Source organism: Pteronotus mesoamericanus, unplaced genomic scaffold (genome assembly GCF_021234165.1).
Source record: "Pteronotus mesoamericanus isolate MK-2021 breed Mesoamerican mustached bat unplaced genomic scaffold, CSHL_Meso_final scaffold_118, whole genome shotgun sequence".
Classification (NCBI taxonomy): Eukaryota; Metazoa; Chordata; class Mammalia; order Chiroptera; family Mormoopidae; genus Pteronotus; species Pteronotus mesoamericanus.
Window position 1 is genome coordinate 7,494,371 of NW_026555301.1, and position 19,896 is coordinate 7,514,266.

The window sequence follows — 19,896 nt, forward strand, 5'->3', positions numbered from 1 at the left end:
AACCTTTCTCTAACACCATATACAAAAACTAACTCAAAATGGAGTAAACTAATTTTAAAAGCTAAAATACAGAACTCTTAGGAGAAAAAACATGGGAAGTTTCATGTCATTGAATTTGACAGTAATTTATTAGATATGATACCATAAACACAGGTAACAAAAAAATTATCTATTTTTTTACTGTCTTTATCAAGAGAGTAAAAGTCCAATGCACAGTATTAGACAAAATATTTCATATAATGTACCTGATCAAGGAATAATATCCAAAATATATAAAGAACTACAACTCAAAAAAAAAAACAAAAAAAGAAAACAAACTGATTAAAAATAGACAAAAGGAAAGGAGACTGGGGAGGCAGAAGGATCAAGCAAAGAAAAAGAACTCATGGGCATGAACAAGTGTCGTGATTACAGGGGGAGGGCAGTGAGTGGAGGTGGAAGAGGGTATTGGGAGATAAGTGGTAATGGAAAAAATCCAATAAAAATGAACTGTTTTAGAAAGGAGAAGAAAAGAGAGGAAGGGAAGGGAAGGGAAGGGAAGGGGGAAGGGGAACAGGAAGGGAAACGGAAGTCGGGTTGGCAAGGACATGGAGAAATACAAACACTTGTGCATTGCTGGTGGGAATGAATAATGGCACAACTGCTATGGCAAGCACCATAGTGGTTCCTCAAAACATTAAACAGAGAATTACCATACTCAACCAATTCTATTTCTGAGTACATACCCAAAAGTCCTGAAAACACAGACTTGAACACATGTATGTATACCAATGTTCATAGAAGCATTATTCATCATAACCAAAAGGTAAAAACAAACCAAGTGCCCTTCAAATGATGAACAGATAAACAAAATGTAATACTCTCCCAAATCAAACACACGGTATATTTTCAACCTTCAAAAAAGAAATTTTGACATTTGATACAACGTGGATGAATCTTAAAGACATTATACTAAGAAAAACAAGCCAGACACAAAAGGACAAATGCTGTAGATTCTAATCATATGAAGTACCTAAAATAGTCAAATTCATAGGAAAAAAAGTAGAATGCTGGTTCCTGGGGGATGGCAGGAGAGGGGGGAATAAGGACTTAATGTTTAATGGGAACAGAGTTTCAGTTTGGGGAAAAAAGAGTTTTGGAGATGGATAGTGGTGATGGTTGAACAACACTATAAATGTACTTAATGTCATGGAGCTCTACAATTAAAAATGGCTAAAATAGTAAATTTTGTTGTGTGTATTTAAGCACATAATAAAAAAAATTTAAAAACATTAACAATTCACTTCCGGCCAACATAGAGATATAGGTAGATACACTTTGCATCCTTGCACAACTAAAAGAAGGACAACAACAAATTTAAAAACAAAAAATAATCAGAACTGCCAGAATATAAAACTGTATGGAAGTCCAACAACCAAGGAGTTAAAAAAGAAACATTCATCCAGACTGGTAGGAGAGGCAGAGATGGGCAGGCAGAGCCAAAAGGACATGCCTGGCAAAGAGGTTGCGAGAGGACTGGGCAGTGGCTGGTAGACTGGGAGATCCCACATTTGCCTGTAGACAATATGGGAAGAACAACTGAGGAGCTAGACAGAACCATGCAACCTAGGGTTCCAGCCCAGGAAAAGAAAGTCTCAAAACCTCTGCCTGTAAAAATCTGTGGGGGTTACTGCAGTGCAAGAAACTCCCAGCCTCACAGGAGAGTTCACTGGAGAGACCCACAGGGTCCTGGAATGTACACAAACCCACCCACCCAGGAATCAGCATGAGAAGGGCCCAATTTGTTTGTGGGTAGTGGGGTGACTGAAAGCCAGCCAAGAGCGGAGCAAGAGATATTATTCCCTCTCTGACCCCTCCCCCACATACAGCGCCACAATGTAGCCACATGGGTTGCCCCGCCCTACTGAATACATAAGGCTCCAACCCTTACAACATAACAAGAGTACTGAGACACAGAAATATGGCCTACATGAAAGAATAGATCAAAACTCCAGAAAAAAATACAACTAAGTGATGAAGAGATAGTCAACCTATCAGATTGGCAGAGTTCAAAACACTGGTAATCAGGATGCTCATAAAAATGGTTGAAGATGGTCACAAAATAGAGAAAAAAATGAAGTCTATGCAAAGTGAAATAAAGAAAAATATATAGGGAACCAACAGTAAAGGGAAGGAAACCAGGACTCACATCAACAGTTGAGAGCAGAAGGAAGAAATAAACATTCAACCAAAACAAAACGAAGAAACAAGAGTTCAAAAAAATGAGGAGAGGCTTAGGAACCTCTGAGACAATTTTAAATGTTCTAACATCCAAATCATAGGGGTGCTAGAAGGAGAATAGGAATAGCAAGAAATAGAAAACATTGGAAAAAATAATGAAGGCCTTCCCCAATCTGGCAAAGGAAATAGACTTCCAGGAGATCCAGGAAGCTTAGAGAGTCCCAAAGAAGTTGGACCCAAAGAAGCACACACTAAGGCACATTATAATTACATTACCCAAGATTAAAGATGAGGAGAGAATATTAAAAGCAGCAAGAGAAAAGGAGACAGTTACCTACAAAGGAGTTCCCACAAGACTGTCAGCTGATTTCTCAAAAGAAACCTTACAGACAGAAGGGGCTGGAAAGAAGTATTCAAAATCATGACAGGCAAGGACCTACATCCAAGATTACTCTATCCAGCAAAGCTATCATTTAGAATGGAAGGGCAGATAAAAGTGCTTCCCGGATGAGATAAAGTTAAAGGAGTTCATCATCATCAAGCCCTATTAAATGAAATGTTAAAGGACTTATCTAAGAAAAAGAAGAATATCAAAACTATGAACAACAAACTCACAACCATCAACAACTGATCCTAAAAACAAAAACAAACTAAGCAAACAACTACAACAGGAACAGAATCACAAAAATGATGATCACATGGAGGGTTATATCAGTGGAGAGGAGGAAGAGGGAGAATGGGGAAGAAGTTACAGGGAATAGGAGGCATAAATGGTAGGTACAGAATTGACAGGGGGAGGTTAAGAATAGTATAGGAAATGGAAAAGCCAAGGAATTTATATGTTTGACTCATGGGCGTGAAGTAAAGAGGGGGGAACGCTGGTGGGAGGAGGGGTGCAGGATGGAGGGGAATCAAGGGGAGAAAAAATGGGATAACTGTAAGAGCATAATCAATAAAATATGCTTTTAAAAAAACATATTAACAATCCCAGTCTCTAGGAAGTGAGACTAAGTGATTTATTTCCTTTTTAAAATTGTTTATCTCTGTTTTCAAGATGTTTTCACAATCTTTTATTACTATCTTAATAATAAAAGAAAAAACTTTTTTTTAAAGAAAGAATATCAGCATTACATTTTGCTATTGTACCTGTTTTGGCTATCTATAATTTTATTTATGTTTTATGCAAATTTTTACTTTTACATATGAGAACAGAACACATAATAAATAGATATATAAAAAGAAAACAGATTTAAAGAGATGACATATTCAACATATAACACACTAATTTTTGGAAAGCCATCATTTTAATCAGCGAGTGTTATTTACAAGCTGCAATGGAAAGCAATCCATCCGTGAAATATAAGAAAACTATCAAATGCTTCCCTCTTCCCAACCAAAATATGCTGGTATGTCAGGTATTATAAATTAAGCATAAATAAAACTGTAAACTATTTTTTCTTATAAGTTCTCTAAAATGAATATGTCTTTTCGCTCATCCAAACCCAAAACAGATACACACACACATACACACACACACAAACACACACACACACACACACACACACACACACACAAATCCCCAAGACTCACCATTGTCCTCTTCAAAGGAAACAAAGTCAATGAAAAACATCGTTTGGAAGCACCATCATCTTCTCTATCTACCTTCCACCCTGAGTCTCCCACAAATTTGCCCAGCTAAAAACAAAAACAGAAAAAAATATACAAGCCAGAATTTGTGTACAGGACACACGTACAAATAACTAAGTTTGAGCATATTATCATAAGTATCAGCAATTTAGCCTTATATTTTATGCAGAGTAACAACCACCAATAATTTCTGAAAACTACACTGTTCTTTGCAGAAATGCAAAACTGAAGAACATGGCACAGTTCAATTCTATTTTCTCCAGAACCTTATCTTTACAGAGTAAACATATGTGTGAGAGTAACCTTTACACTCTCAGGAACATTCACAAACAAATCCACCAACGCTGTATTCAAGAAGGGCACAGAAATGTTCAGGGCTGAGGATGCTGCCATAGTCAACAGTAGTAGTTACTGTTTTTAAATTTGTTTCAGGAAGCTCAACCACTCTAAACTTGTGAAACTAGACAAGATAAGAAAAGAAATATTATTTTATCCACTCATCCCTCACCTTTATAGAATTTCTAACTAGAGATCCCCTTAAACAAACTCATTAACCTCATATTTCTTCAAAGTAATAGCCAATACAATTAATCAGTGGAGTAAATATTTTAAACATTTAAGATGCTTAAGCAAATAAAGCACAGGCCAAGAATTTCATATTTAAACAAATATTCCTTCAAGTATAAAGACCACAAAATAATAGATCTGAACACATCAAAACTCAGGATATATTGTCCCCTGTAATCCAAGAGACAAGTGGAGAAACAAAACAAAAAACCAGACAATTAAATTCATGTAACTGTAAAATTAGGATTAAAACATATATAAGTATTAGAGCAATACATCAAATATAAATTTTATAATGTGTGACAATGCAAAAGTTGTGGAAATGGAGAACAATAAAAGTTGCTGGGTAATAGGGTAATGTCACTGATTGCTTAGTGACTGAGTATCAAATGATATCATTCAAATGTGATAAGAAAAAAGTAATAAACATATAGGCATGTCTAACAATATGAAGATAAATACTAAAAAATTAGTGTAATTGATTAACATCAAGTACAGAAGGATACAGTGGGTTGACTGAGGAAGAAGACGAGTTAAATACCATTGCTGATTTTCTCTTGAAGCCCCGTGATCCGGGCTCAGCTCTAGGTTCTTCAGTCACGAGAGACTGACGAGAGCTAGGTCGGTGGCCAGTAACCTGCAGCATTTGTTCATCATCACAATGAGTTTGCCCCTCAATCCCAAACCTTTCCTCAATGGATTAACAGGAAAGCCAGTAATGGTGAAACTTAAGTGGGGAATGGAGTACAAAGGCTATCTGGTATCTGTAGATGGCTATATGAATATGCAGCTTGCAAACATAGAAGAATACATAGATGGAGCATTGTCTGGACACCTGGGTGAAGTTTTAATAAGGTGTAATAATGTCCTTTATATCAGGGATGTTGAAGAAGAGGAAGAAGATGGGGAGATGAGAGAATAGCATCTTTTGTGGGGAATTTTTTTTATATATATTTCTAGACAATAAAATTTATGTGTTTCAGCTTGAAAAAAAAAATACCATTGCTAATTGCAGAAGCTTCTCTCTAACAAGAGAGAGGAATAAAGGATTTCATAAAGTTATAATCCAAAAGTTACTACTAGAAAAAATACAATTTTAATTTCATAAATAAAACATAAATTTTTTAAAGACATCATAATAAGAAGCTTAAAAACTATAAAAACAGACAACATAAGGCAGGATAACAAAACTCAAACACCTAATTATAAATAAGTAACTGGTCACATAATGAAAACACTTAAAACTATAAAAACAGAAAACATTTAGATCAAACCTATCACTAATAAGCTTAATTCTAAAATAAATTAACGTAATTAACCAATTAACAATTTTTCAGATAAGGCCATGAAGCAAAATTCAACTCGTTCTCTTCAAACTAGGAGGCATAGAAATTTTCTCAACTTGATAAAGAATGTCTACAGAAACCTACAGCCAACATTATACTTAATGGTGAGAAACTACTTTTCCCTTAAGATCAGTAACAAAATGAGGATATTGCCTCTTAGCACCCCTTTTCAACAGTGAACTGGAAGTCCTAGCCAATGCAGTAAGACAAGGAAATGAAATAAAGGTATTCAGATTAGGAAAGAAGAAATAAAATTGCCTTTGTTCACAAGGGACAGGATTACTATGTAGAAAATCCCCAAAATGGACAAAAAAAGAGTTTGGAAAATTAATAAGTAATTACAGCAAGGTTGCAGGATACAAGATTAATAGACAAAAGTCAATCACTTTCCTATTACCCCCAATAAACAAGTAGAATTTGAAATGTAAAACAACAGAATTTAGGTTAGCAATCACCAAAAACAAACAAACAAAAAAAAACTTAGGTATAACATTATCAAAATATGTACAAAACCTACATAAGGAAAAACTACAAAATTCTGATGAATGAATTCCAAGAACTCAATAAATGAAGAGATAATCCATGTTCACATATAGGAAGACTCAATATTATTGTCAAGATTTCAGTCCTGCCCTGGCTGCTGTGGCTCTGTGGACTGAGTGCCGACATACAAACTGGAAGGTTATGGGTTCAATTCCCAGATAGGGCATATGACAGGTACAGGCCAGGACCCCGAATGGGGGAGTGTGAGAGGGAACTGATCAATGTTTCTCCAGCACATCAACGTTTCTGCCCTTCTGTTTCTCCTTCTCTTTCTCTCTTTCTAAAAAATAAATAAAATCTGTTAAAAAAAAACCTTTTAAAAAAAAGATATCAGTCCATCCCAAATTGATCTATGAATTCTCAGTTGCAATCAAAATCACAGCAAGTTGTTTTGTGAACATCAACAAACTGATTCTAAAGTTTATATGGAGAGGCAAAATAACCAGAAGAGCCAACACGATATTGCAGAACAAAGTCAGAGGACAGCCACAGCCTGACTCAAGACTTATTATAAAGTTACAGTAACCAAGACAGTGATATATCGATGAAAGAATGGGCAGATTTCTCAATGGAACAGAATAAAAAGCCCAACTAGACCCACATAAATACAGTCAACTGATCTTTGACAGAGAAGAAAAGGCAATACAATGGAGAAATATGCACTCTTTTCAGTAAACAATGCTGGAACAACAGAGCATGCACTTACCAAAAAAAAAAAAAAATGAACCTAGACACAAACCACACACTTTCCACAAAAATTAACTCAAATTAGACCATAGACCTAAATGTAAAATGTGAAACTATAGAACTCCTAGAAGATAACATAGGAGGAAATCTAGAAGACTTCGGGTATGGCAGTGACTTTTTAATACACCAAAGTCACAATCCATGAAGGAAATAATTGATAAGTTAGAATTATTAAAATTTTAAAATTCTGCTCTGTGAAAGGCACCATAAAGAATGAGAAAACAAACTACACACCAAGAGAATATATTTGTAAAAAAATCTGATTTAAAAAAAATGTTATCCAAAATACACAAAAAAAACTCTTAAAACTTAGCAATAAGAAAATAAATAACCCCTGAATTTAAAAACAGCCAAAGACCTGAACAGACACTTCACCAAAAAAGATACACAGAGTTCAACATCATATGCCATTAGGGAATTTCAAATTAAAACAAGTCTAGACAAAATGGCAGTGTAGTTGAACACAGCCTGCATTCTCGCACAACACATCAAAGTTACAACTAAACTATAGAACAATCATTATTCAGAACCATCAGAAATTGAGCTGAATGAAAGTCCTACAACTATAGATTAAAAAAGAAACTGCATCATGACTGGTAGAAGGGGTAGAGTCACAGAGCGTGCTGGTACTACACACAAATATGGTGGGGAAAATCATGAGGCATATCTCAGGAGCGAGGGGTCCCAGCCCTACACCAGTGGCCCCAGCTCAGGGTTCCAAAGCCAGAAAGACAAGTTGCCATAATTTTTGGCTGGAAAAACCAACAAAGCCAAGGTTGTGGAAGACAGAAACTGCTGGACTCCCTTGAAGTTCCTCTTAAAGGGCCCATAAGCAGATTTACTCAGCCTCATACCCTCTGAGTTCGTGTGGGGACAGCAGATTGAGAGGCATCAGAGATATATGAGGAGGAAATGAATTGTCCAGCATCAGGGTGAGAGCTGGAGGCAGCTTTCCCTAAGACAGAAGTGCTTTCAAAAGCCACTATTCCTTTCTGAGCCCTCCCCAAAAAGAGCCAAAGAGCTGGCAAGCAGTTGCCATACCTGAGACTCCATCAACCTGGTTCACACTGTGGCTCTACATTGATGATTCCTTGAGGCTCTGTCACACCCAATTTAAGGGACCACCTAAGCTGTTTCCAGCGGTTTTTTGATATGAATGGCCTGTCTTGGCTCATGCTTCAGATTTCCCTAAATTCTCTCAAACAGACAGCATCTGGGTTCAGCAAGCCCCATATCTCTCACTAAGTTGCCCCAGGACCAGCACTAGCAGCAGCCAAACTTGGTTCACAGCTTGACCTCACCTGCTCACCTCCAAGCCCAGCACAAGAAGCAGCCATCTGCAGATCACTTTGTAGCTTATGCTGTGTGACCTTACATAGAATGCAGGTGGTGTTTGACCTTAGATGTGCCAATAGCAATCAAAACTCAACTACAACAGGAGGGTGTACACAAAACACACAGTGGACATACCTGAAATACCCAGCTTAGGTAATAAGGGAGACCATGCCACTGGCTGCTACAGAACACCTACTGTATTAGGCCACTCTACCAAACCTGGGTGACTTAGTAGCTCTACCTAATACATAGAAACAAACACAGGGAAGCTGTCAAAGTGAGGAGACAAAGAAACATGACTCAAATGAGAGAACAAGACAAAACTCCCGAAAAAGAACTACACAACACGGAGACAAGCAATCTACTAGATGCAAAGTTCAAAACACTGACTATAAGGATGCTCAGTGAACTTAGAACTTCAACAGCATAAAAAAAATTATAGAAAACATAAAAAAAGAACTAGTCAGAAATGAAGGATACACTAATTAAAATAAAGAACCATAAACAAGGAATCAACAGTAGAGTAGATAAAGCCAAATCAAGTCAGCGATTTGGAATATAAGAAGCAAAAACAAAACAAGAAACAAAAAAAAAAAAAAAAAAACAATCAGAACAGAAGAATAAAAAAGAATACCAAAAGAAAATGGGGATAGTGTAAGGAGCCCAAGACAACTTCAAGTGTACCAACATTTGCCTCATGGGACTGGTAGAAGGAGAAGAGAGAAAGCAAGAAATTAAAAACATATTTGAGAAAATTATGACAGAAAACTTCCCCAACTTGGTGAAGGAAACGGACCTAAAAGTCTAGGAACCACAGAGAGTTCCAAACAAGATGAACCCAAAGAGGCCCACCCCAAGACACATGATAATTAACATGCAAAAGATAAAAACAAACAGATAATCATAAAAGCATCAAGAGAAAAGCAGGTAGTTATCTAAAGTGAGCCCCCATAAGATTGTCAGCTGATTTCTCAAAAGACACTTTGCAGGCTAGAAGGGATTGGCAAGAAATATTCAAAGTGATGAAAAGCAAAGACTTACAATGAAGATTACCCATTAAAGCTATCATTAAGAATGGAAGGACAGATAAAGACCTTTCCAGGCAAGAAAAATCTAAAGGATACAGCACCACCAAAATAGCATTAAATGAAATATTAAAGGGTGTTCTTGAAGACGATGAAAAATATGAACAATAAAATGGCAACAAATACATATCTATCAACAACTGAATCTAAAAAAACAAACAAACAAGCAGACTAGTACAGAATCACAGATACAGAGAACATTTTGATGGTTGCCAGATGGGAAAGGGGTTGGGGGGTGGTCAAAAAAGGTGTAGGTTTTAAGAAGTGCAGAATAGTCATGGGGATGCAAAATATAACATAGGAAATAGAGTAGCGAAAGAACATATATGCATGACCCATGGACATGGACAACACTGTGGGGACTGCCTAAGAGATTAGGGAGGCTGGGGGGGGCCAAAGAGGGAAAATTTGGGGTAACCATAATAGTATAATAAATAAAATATGATTTAAAAATAAATAAAATTTAAAATTAAAACAATTAGATGCCACTACACATATCTTAAAATGGCAAAAAGTCTGAAACAGTAGCAACAACAATGTTGAGGATATGAAGCAATAAGAACTCTTGTTTATTGTTGGTAGGAATGCAAAATGGTATAAATAGGGAGACAGTTTTGTATTGTCTTACAAAATTAAACATGCTATTAGCATACAATCCAGCAATTGCACCCCTTAGTATATATACAAGTGAGCTGAAATCTTATATCTATGCAAAAAACTGCACATGAATGTTTATAGCAGCTTTGTTCAACAATGCCAAAACATGGAAGCAACCAAGGTGTCCTTCAGTAAGTGAATGGTTAAAATGTGGTTTTATCCAGACAATGGAATGTTATTCAGTACCAAAAAGAAATGAGCTGTAAAAACATGAAAAGATATGGGGGAAACTTAAGTGCATATTATTAAGTCAAAGAAGCCAATCATGCATACTGTATGATTCCACCTGTATAATTTTCTGGGAAATGTAAAACAATTAAAACAACAAAAGAATCAGTGGTTACCAAGAGTTAAGGGGAGGGAAGAAAGAGTAGGTAGAGTACAGAGGATTTTTAGGACAGAAACAAGTTCTGTATGATACTGTAAAGGAGGACACATGTCATTATACATCTGTCAAAACCCATACAATCTTTAAAATCAAGAGTGAGCCATAATATAAACTATGGACTTTTGATATGAGAATCATTCGTATGTCAGTGTAGGTCCATTGATTGTAATGAATATACTACTCTAGTGTGGAATGTTGATAGTGCGGCTGTGCTATGGAGGAGCAATAGGTATATGGGAATATCTATATTTTCCACTCAATTTTTCTGTGTACTTAAATGTGCTCTGAAAAAGATAGCCTATTAAAAAAAGAAAATTTCAACCCATAGAGGATTGTTTTGCTCAACTTAATACAAGAAAATTTGAAGTTCTCAATGAAATAGTTTCTAGGGAAATATAATTTACCAAAACTCATCATACCAAAGATATATTAATTGACTTTCACTCACAAAATATATATATATAAGGTTGTCAAAAAGATAACTTCATAAATAGTGCTGCACCATTTTCACTAAATTAATCAGTACTACAGATTATTCTAATGCCATTATACTGATCTAGAAGAGACAAAATGAGTAACTGCCTAAGAAACAAATACAACATTTGATGTCAAAATCTGGCAAAGATTAAGCAAAAAGCAGAATATTCACTTAATACATTCAAGGCAAAAATCATAAAGCATTATTCAACATCTACTAAGAGTATAATATGATCAAGTATAGTTTATTTAGGAAATAAAACCATAGTTCAATATCATAAATTTATTATTATAGTGAATTATATTGGTTATGCTTAACAGAGAAACACCAGATGAAGGACTGGGAATAAGATAAGAATATTTCCTACCACCACTGTGATTAACATTCCAATGGAGGTATTAGCAAATGTGATCAAAAAAGAAACTGAAGACTGTTTAAAAACTGCAAAAGAGGAAGTAAAATGATGGCTACCTGCAAATAATATGAGATAACACACCTGCAAATTCCAAGAAAATCATCCAAAAAACTACTACAAATAATCAGATCCCATTTACAGTAGCAATAAAAAATTATTTTCAAGCTTAAATGCCAATAAGTTTTGCATAAAGAAAACTTTAAAACATCACTTTGTGAACAAAAAAGTAGCTTTGAACAGATGGAAAGATATGCTATGATCTAGGAAAAGAAGATTCAACACCATAAACACATCAGTTCTCCAAAATATACACTTTTATCATAATTTTAATAAAAACATGTTTTTAAACTAGACAAGTTTGATTCTAAACATAAAATTGAAAAATTAACCAAAAAGGTATAATCAAAAAATTGAAGGAGAACGAGCAACTATAACAGATATTAATAAAGCCTTAAAAATAAATTAAATGAATAATTGATGAAAAATAGAAAGATCAATGAATTATTATTAAAAAGTCCCAAACTAGACACAAATACAAATGTCAATTTAGCATACAATAAGGGTGGCATTTCAAATCATTGAGTAAAAATGAACTATTCAATAAATGTATTAGAATTGGGTAACTGTCTGAAAAAAAAGAAAAGAAACTGATCAGTAACTTACACTAAAGCAGGATAAATTCCAAATGGATAAAAGATTCAAATGTCTTATTAAAAAGTCCTAAAATAGAAAAACACATGGGAATTCCTTTATAATTTCAGAAGCCTTTCTTGATACATTTGATTCTATGAAATCAGAAACTCAGGCATGGAATGGGAAAATATAAGTAAAGAAAAAACTGGGAGAAAATTTGTAATTCATATCATGGAGAATATCCCCTTATTATATAAAGAGCTCCTAAAAAGCAATAAGATGACCAATGATATAACAGGAAAGTAGGAGGAATATGAAAAGATAGGTAAAAGAAATAAAATACAAATGGCTCATAAATATGTGAAAAGATGTTCAATCTGACTCATAATAAAAAAAAAAAACTTAAAATAACTCTCTCTCTTCCAGTCACGATGGTGGCATAGGTAAACAGGTACTCAGAACCTCCCACAACCACATCAAAATTACAACTATGCTACAGAACAATCATCATTCAGAACCACCTGAAAATCTACTTTAACAGAAGTCCTGTAACTAAGGAGGAACACACACCACCCTGGTAGAAAGGGCAAAGAATTAAAAAGGATTGGTCCACAACCATGTGTGGAATTTAAAAATTGGAGTATCTCCACTGCAGAGGCCCCCATGTCGAGTCAAGATTTCAGCCTCACAATAACCCCCCAGCCCCAGCACAGGGTTCCAATGCTGGGAAAAGAAGTCCCTATAATTTCTAGCTGTAAAAGCCTGAAGAGATTGTGACCGAATTAGACCAAGTTCTCTGGAGCCCCAGGTATTCCTCTTAAAGGGCCACAACAAATTTACTCAGGCTCACTAAGACTCACTCACTCTGAGCTTCCAGCACTGACACAACAGCTCAAGAGGCAACAGGAACATAAGGAGGAACTGAATTCTACGACATAAGGGGAGAGCTGGAGGGGCAGCTTTTCCCTGAGAGAAATGCTGGCAGATGCCATTATTTTTTTTTTGCTGATCTCTCCTCACAGAGATGGCAGACAGGTGCCATATCTGAATCTCCATCAGTCTTACACTGTCACCACATTCTTGCGATTCCCTGAGACTCCATCCAGCCCAAGTAGCAGGCCCTCCCCCAAGCCGTCTACAGTGACTTTTCCATACAAATGACCCATCTTGTCTCATGCTGTTGATTTTCCTAAAATCTGTCAAACAAGCAGCATCTCACCTCTGCATACCCTGCATCTTTGCTAAGTGGCCCAAGTCATGGCCCTAGCAACAGCCAGCCTGGGTACCTCCAAGCCCAGCATAAGTAGCAACCATCTGAAAATTGTACTGTAGCTCATGCCATGTGACCCCAGGCAGGGCACAGGCAGTTGCTGACCTTGGTCTACGCTGCACAGAAGGCCTCAGAGCCAGCACAGTGAACAGATTTAGACCATGCCAAAGCACCACCCAACCATCTCTACCAATGACACACTCGAGATTTGGACTCAGCAGGTACCTGAGCCTGCTGAAGAAAGTTCTGCTCTGTGGGGTCAATATCTGCACAGCAGATCCTCCACAGTGATTATACGCAGTCTTTACAGCTGATTGGCCTGAGAGTAAATTCCTCCCATTGATGTGCCAACAGCAATCCAGGCTCAACTACAAAAGGAGGGTGCACACAGCCCTCACAGGGGGCGAACCTGGAACACTCAGCTTAGTTGAATGGGGATGGGGATGGAGCACTACTAGGCCTCACAGTACACCTACTACATAAGGCCACTCTACCAGGACCAAGAAACACAGTATCTCTATGTTATACATAAAAATAAACAAAGGGAGGTAGTTGAAATGAGGAGACAAAGAAGTATGTTCCAAATGAAAGAACAGAACAAAACTCCAGAAATAGAACTAGACAACATGGAGATAAGCATTCTATGAAATGCAGAGTTAAAACACTGGTTATAAGGATGCTCAATAATTTTAGGAAAAGAGGAACTGAGTAAGATCTTCAAAAGTGATTGGAAACATACACATGGAGATAGGAAACATTTTTTAAAAATTCAGAAATGAAGAATATACTAACTGAAATGAAAACTATATTAAAGGCAATCAACAGTACAGTAGACAAAGCAGAGGATCAAATCAGTGATTTAGATGATAATGAAGCAGAAAACACCCAACCAGAACAGCAAAATGAAAAAGAATCCAATAAAATGAGGATAGGGTAAGGAGCCTCTGAGACAACTTCAAGTGTACCAACATTCACATCATGGGGGTGCCAGAAGGAAAAGAAATTAAAAATTTATTTGAAAAAATAATAACATAAAACTTCCCAAATCTGGTGAAGGAAATAAACACACAAGTCCAGGAAGCACAGAGAGCCCAAACAAGATGAACCCAAAGAGGCCCACATGAAGACACATCATAATTAATTTGCAAAAGATTAAAGACAAAGAGATAATCTTAAAAGCAGCAAGAGAAAAGGAGGTAGTTACCTACTAGAGAGCTCCCATAAAACTGTCAGGTGATTTCTCAAAAGAAGCTTTGCAGACCCAAAGGCATTGGCAATAAATACTCAAAGTGATGAAAAGCAAGGACTTAAAACCAAGCTTACTCTACCCAGTAAAGTCATCATTTAGAATGATGAATATGATTTAGAATGATGAGTATGATACAAAATGTTAAAGGGTTCTTTAAGAAGAAAGAAAAAGAGAAAACAATATAACAATAAAATGGCAATAATCAAAAGACATGCAGTGGTTGAATGAATAACAAAATAAGACCCTTATATGTCTGTCTATCAGAGACCCACTTCAGACTGAGGGACACGCACAGACTGGAAATAAAGATATAGGAAAAAATATTTCACAAAATGGAAACAAACAAACAAAAAAAAGCTGGGGTAGCAATACCTATATCACAAAAAATAGCCTTTAAAACAAAGGCTACAACAACAAATAAGGACCCACCAATTTCACATCTGGGTATTTATCCAAAGAAACCTAAACAATTAAATCAAAAACATTTAATGCCATTCATATTTTTATTGCATCATTATGTACAATAGCCAAGATAAGGAAGTAACCTAAGTATCCATCAATAGATGAATGGGTAAAGAGGTGATAGAAATGAAATATGATTCAGTTGTAAAAAAGAATGAAATCTTGCCATATGCAACAACATGGATGGACATACAGGGTATTGCACTGAGCGAAATAAGTCAAGCAGAGAAAGACAAATGCCATATGATTTCACTTATATGTAGAACCTAGAAACCAAAATAAAGGAACAGAAACAGATTTGTAGATACAGAGAACATCTTGAAGGTTGCCAGACGGGGAGGGGGCTTGAGAAGATAGGAGAAAAAGGTGAAAAGATTCAGAAGTACAAATTAGCACTTACAGAATAGTCATGGGGATGTAAAGTGCAGCAGAGGGAATATAGTCAATAATATTGTAATACTTATATATACTGTCAGATGGTTACTAGATTTGTCAGGGCAATCACTTTGAAAGTTATATAAAAACCTAATCACAGGGTCGTACACCTGAAACTAATATAATATTGTGTGTCAACTCTAATTTAAAAATTAAAAAATGTTTTAAAAAATAATTTTTACATTGTTTTACTTAGTAGACTGACAGAAATCCTTTAAATTGATAATATACTCTGTTGGCCAAGATGTGGATTAGCCAGTACATTGTTAATGATCAGGTAAACTGGTCATTACTCTAAGGAAAAGTAATAATATTATGAGTAATAATCAAAATTTTAAAAATGCATATGTGATCTTTTCCTTTTTTTTCAATTACAGTTGATGTATAACACTCTATTAGTTTCAGGTGTACAACACAGTGATTCTACATTTGTATACCTTATCATGTGATCACTATGACATGTCTAGTAACCATTTGTTATAGGCAAAGTTGTAATGATATTGACTATGTTCTCTGTGCTGTACATTATATCCCCATGTCTCATTTACTTTATAACTGGAAGTTTGTACCTCTTAGTCCTCTTCACTTTTTTCAGCATTAATCCCATCCCCCTCCCCTCTGGCAACCATCTGTTTATTTTGTTTATTCACTTGTTTTATTTTGTTTTTAGATTCCAATATAAGTAAAATCATATGGTATTTGTCTTTCTGTCTTGCTTATTTCACTTAGCATAATATCCTCTAGGTAAATCCATGTTGTCACAAATGCCAAGATTTCATTCATTTTTATTGCTGATTAAAAGTGTGTGTATTTTTATAAGTGTGTGTACACACACACACACACATATCTTTTTTATCCATTTATCTATTAATGGACCTCTAGATTGTTTTCATAAAAATGCATATATCTTAATCCAGCAATTCTACTCTGAGAACTTATCCCACAAATGTATGGTCACATATAGGAAAATATGTATATATAAGGTTATCCATTTAACATAACTTGTAATACCAAATCACTAGATAGAAAGGGATGTTTATTTATATAGCATTGGGTAAATAAATTCTGGTATATCCATTCAACCCAGTTAATACTCTAAAACTATTTTAAAAAATGAGGGCACTCTCTGATAACTGATCTATGAGGATTTTCAAGATAAACTATTAAGTGAAATAAAGCAAGGTATAAAACAGAATGTACAGAATCTACAATTTGAGTATAAAGGGTAAAGAATAATGTATTTTACATTTGAATTTATATGCTTAAACTTTTAGGAAGTATATATAAGAAAATTAAAAAGAGCTATACTTATTGGGGAATGGAAGGCCTTGAAGGATGGAGAATAGGGACCAGAAGGAATTTTTTTCAATTAATATCTTCTTTATGCTTTTGAGCCACTTAACAAAAAGGCATAGTCAAAAAATTGAAGTTAAAATGAATACAATATATTCCATAGAATTATAGAGATCATATTATCAATAAATAGCCCAGTCTCTAATAAAAAGTAGATACTCAATAAAGTTTAAGTCCGCTCCCCTTTCAACAAGATAAGGACAACACTACAAAGAATAGTAATATCCAAAGGCAAAGCAAGAAGGCCATGACACTTTGTACTCTCAACGACCCCACATGTGGAATTCAGTGAGGACTGTTAAGGGGAAAACACCTCTGTCTCTCCAATCCCATTCTCCTTACGTCTTTAGGTCATTTCAGAGATCTGCTTTCCAGCACCTCCAGGTTCTCATAACTCATTAGCCACTTCCTTTCTCTTTACAATAGGCTCATGTCCCCCTATCCTTAAAAACAAAATTTCCTTCAACCTGCTGGTCCCTCCGGTGCTGCTTCCATTCAAGGCCAAAATCTTTAATTAAAAGGAAAAAATTGTATGCACCATAGTATATCTTCACTTTCTTTCAACATTCCCCTTCCAACTTCCTTGAAGATTTGCTTGAAACAATGCTTTTCAACAATGACTCTCTTCTTGCCATTTTGATGTTTTTGTTCTCAGCCAGTCCTTGTCCAATTTTAGTCTTTCTTTGTTGGGAAATTCCATGTCTGGTTTCAGGAACTATAACCCCGCCGACAGGCGAGAGGGCCACAAGGCTGGAAATAATCAAGGAGGCCTTGGGAAAACAGGCCACTGAGGAGATGAAACCTGTCCCCTGGCAGGGGCACAGCCCCTGCCTCCCTAACATCAGCCTGCTTGGCCCTGTGATGGTCAGTTGTTAATGACAGGTAAGCTTTCTCTCAAGGAGAAACAACCTAAGACAGACATTGGCCAGTATGGGAAGCAGACATGGACTTGGGGGACACAGAGAAAGGGCAAAAAGGCCAGCATCCCTAGACTCAGCTTGGACATGGCCAGAGTCCTCATTCTATCTGAAAGAAGTCTCCTGGTCTCTTGGTGGTCTCTCCCCCTGCTTACCTCAGGCTCAAAACAATACTGGAGACAGCCCTAAACTAGATCTGGCGGTTCCCAGGGGAAATCAGGCCTAAAATAAATTTTTTAAAGTATGCTTCATTTTTCCCTCAAAAGTTATAGACAGCTGATGCTTGGAAGAAAATTCACATTATTCACAGACCCTAACCCTATACCCTTCCACGCTCTCATGTTTACCCTCTCTTGTGTACTAGTCTCCTCTTGGACCTATGTAAATCAGTATGTTCCTGCCATTTGTTTTCTTCAAAACATCATCTATTCTCTGTAAACATTAACATACTGATGTAATGAGATAACCTGTGCATTCCTGTTACCTAGCCCCACTGATAACCTTTTCAATAAAAGTCTTTGAAGAAAGGTGATCGGGACCTTCTCCACTAGAGGGAAGAGCCATGTCCCCTCTCCTGGCAAACAGAGAAGTGTTTGCAACAACTCGTGTTTATTCCTCCCATTAGTGATAACCCTGGAATGGGCTCTGCAGGATTCAGAGCCCTGCTCCCTACTCAGCTGGCCCGGGACAGTAACCTTCATATCCAGGAACACCCACACGCCCCACACTCCCCGGGACATGCTCAGTGCTGCCGCAGTTGTCACCCGGACCAGGGACAAGCAGCAACCTGCTCGCTTGCCTCTGTGACATTTCTTCCAGGTGAAGCTGCTGCCTGCCACTCTTCAAAACTTCCTTAATTTAGACAGCACCATAGTTTTTGGTGCCAGGAACTTATTACCAATTAAAGGCTAGATGCTGTGTGAGAATAACCTTACACAGCTGTGGTGAGAATTCATGGGTTAATACTTATAAAATCCTAAGAAAAATGTCTTGATCAAAATAATTATTATTACTGTCATCATCATTTGTGTAGGAAACAATGTGATAAGCAATCAGAAGCTCAGAGAGATGAAGCTCTGCATTGGAGTTATCAGCCAGGAGTCAAAAACCAATGGCACATCACGAGGGAATTAACTTTTAAGAAGAAATATATGAGGAGCAACCTCAATAAATAAAATGTCAATCAGATGTCAATAAAATGAGAATCAGATATCAAAGAAGTAGTTTATTAATTATAGTTGTAATGACAATAATAATACAATATCTACCTTTTACTGAAGCACTTGCTATGTTACACTTTGATAAGCACTTTAATATATTGTTTCACTTGACCACAAATAATCTTGTGAATTATGCATTGTTATCCCAATGATACAGATGATGGAATTGAGGTTTGCTCTAAAGAAAATGAAAGTTTCAAGATGATAGAGTCCTCAATAGAGCAGACTGCATCAAAAAAGTCCAGTAGAACAGGCCTGAAAAGCACCCTTCAGATTTGCCAACATGGTTATTGTGAAAGCAATTATAGTGAAGAGGGAGGTGCTAAATCTTATGGAGAGCCTTTAAACATCCTTTAAAGAAGGTGAACAGAAAACAGAAGGACAAACTGGTCAACAGGATGAGGGGATGATTTTGCATTGATTGTTGGTATGGGGCCTCCCTTCCGATTGGGCTGCGCTGGGTTGGGTGAAGCTTAGATTAGAGCACCTCGTAGACTTATGTACTTTCCAGATATTCCTTTTATTTTATTTAAAAAATTTATTATTCAAATACATTTATCTCCATTTTCCTGCAACCACTTTCCTGTGCCCCTCCCACCCTCAATCCTTCCCCATTTTGGCTTTGTCTTTTGACCAAGCAATTCTACTGCTGGGATTATACCCTAAGAATCCTGAAACACCAATTCAGAGGAGCCTATGCACCCCAATGTTCATAGCAGCACAATTTACAATAGCCAAGTGCTGGAAGCAACCTAAGTGCCCATCAATAAATGAATGGATCAAAAAACTATGGTACATTTACACAATGGAACACTACGCAGCAGAAAGAAAGAAGGAGCTCCTACCCTTCGTGACAGCATGGATGGAACTGGAGAGCATTATGCTAAGTGAAATAAGCCAGGGGGTGAAAGACAAATATCACATGATCT

At 36.5% G+C, this 19,896-nt stretch overlaps 1 protein-coding gene across 2 annotated transcripts in view; it reads right to left on the reverse strand.

Moving 5' to 3' along the window:
* The window catches only part of LDLRAD4 (low density lipoprotein receptor class A domain containing 4), a 658,664-nt gene that overhangs the window by 471,640 nt on the left and 167,128 nt on the right, over positions 1 to 19,896 (reverse strand). Inside the window, exon 3 of one of the 2 annotated variants that reach the window (XM_054587317.1) lies at positions 3,811 to 3,915. The exons of the other annotated variant lie outside the window; for it this stretch is intronic. The gene's annotated coding sequence lies outside the window, so the exon portion shown is untranslated. The remainder of the gene's footprint in view (positions 1 to 3,810; positions 3,916 to 19,896) is intronic. 2 annotated transcript variants of the gene reach the window in all.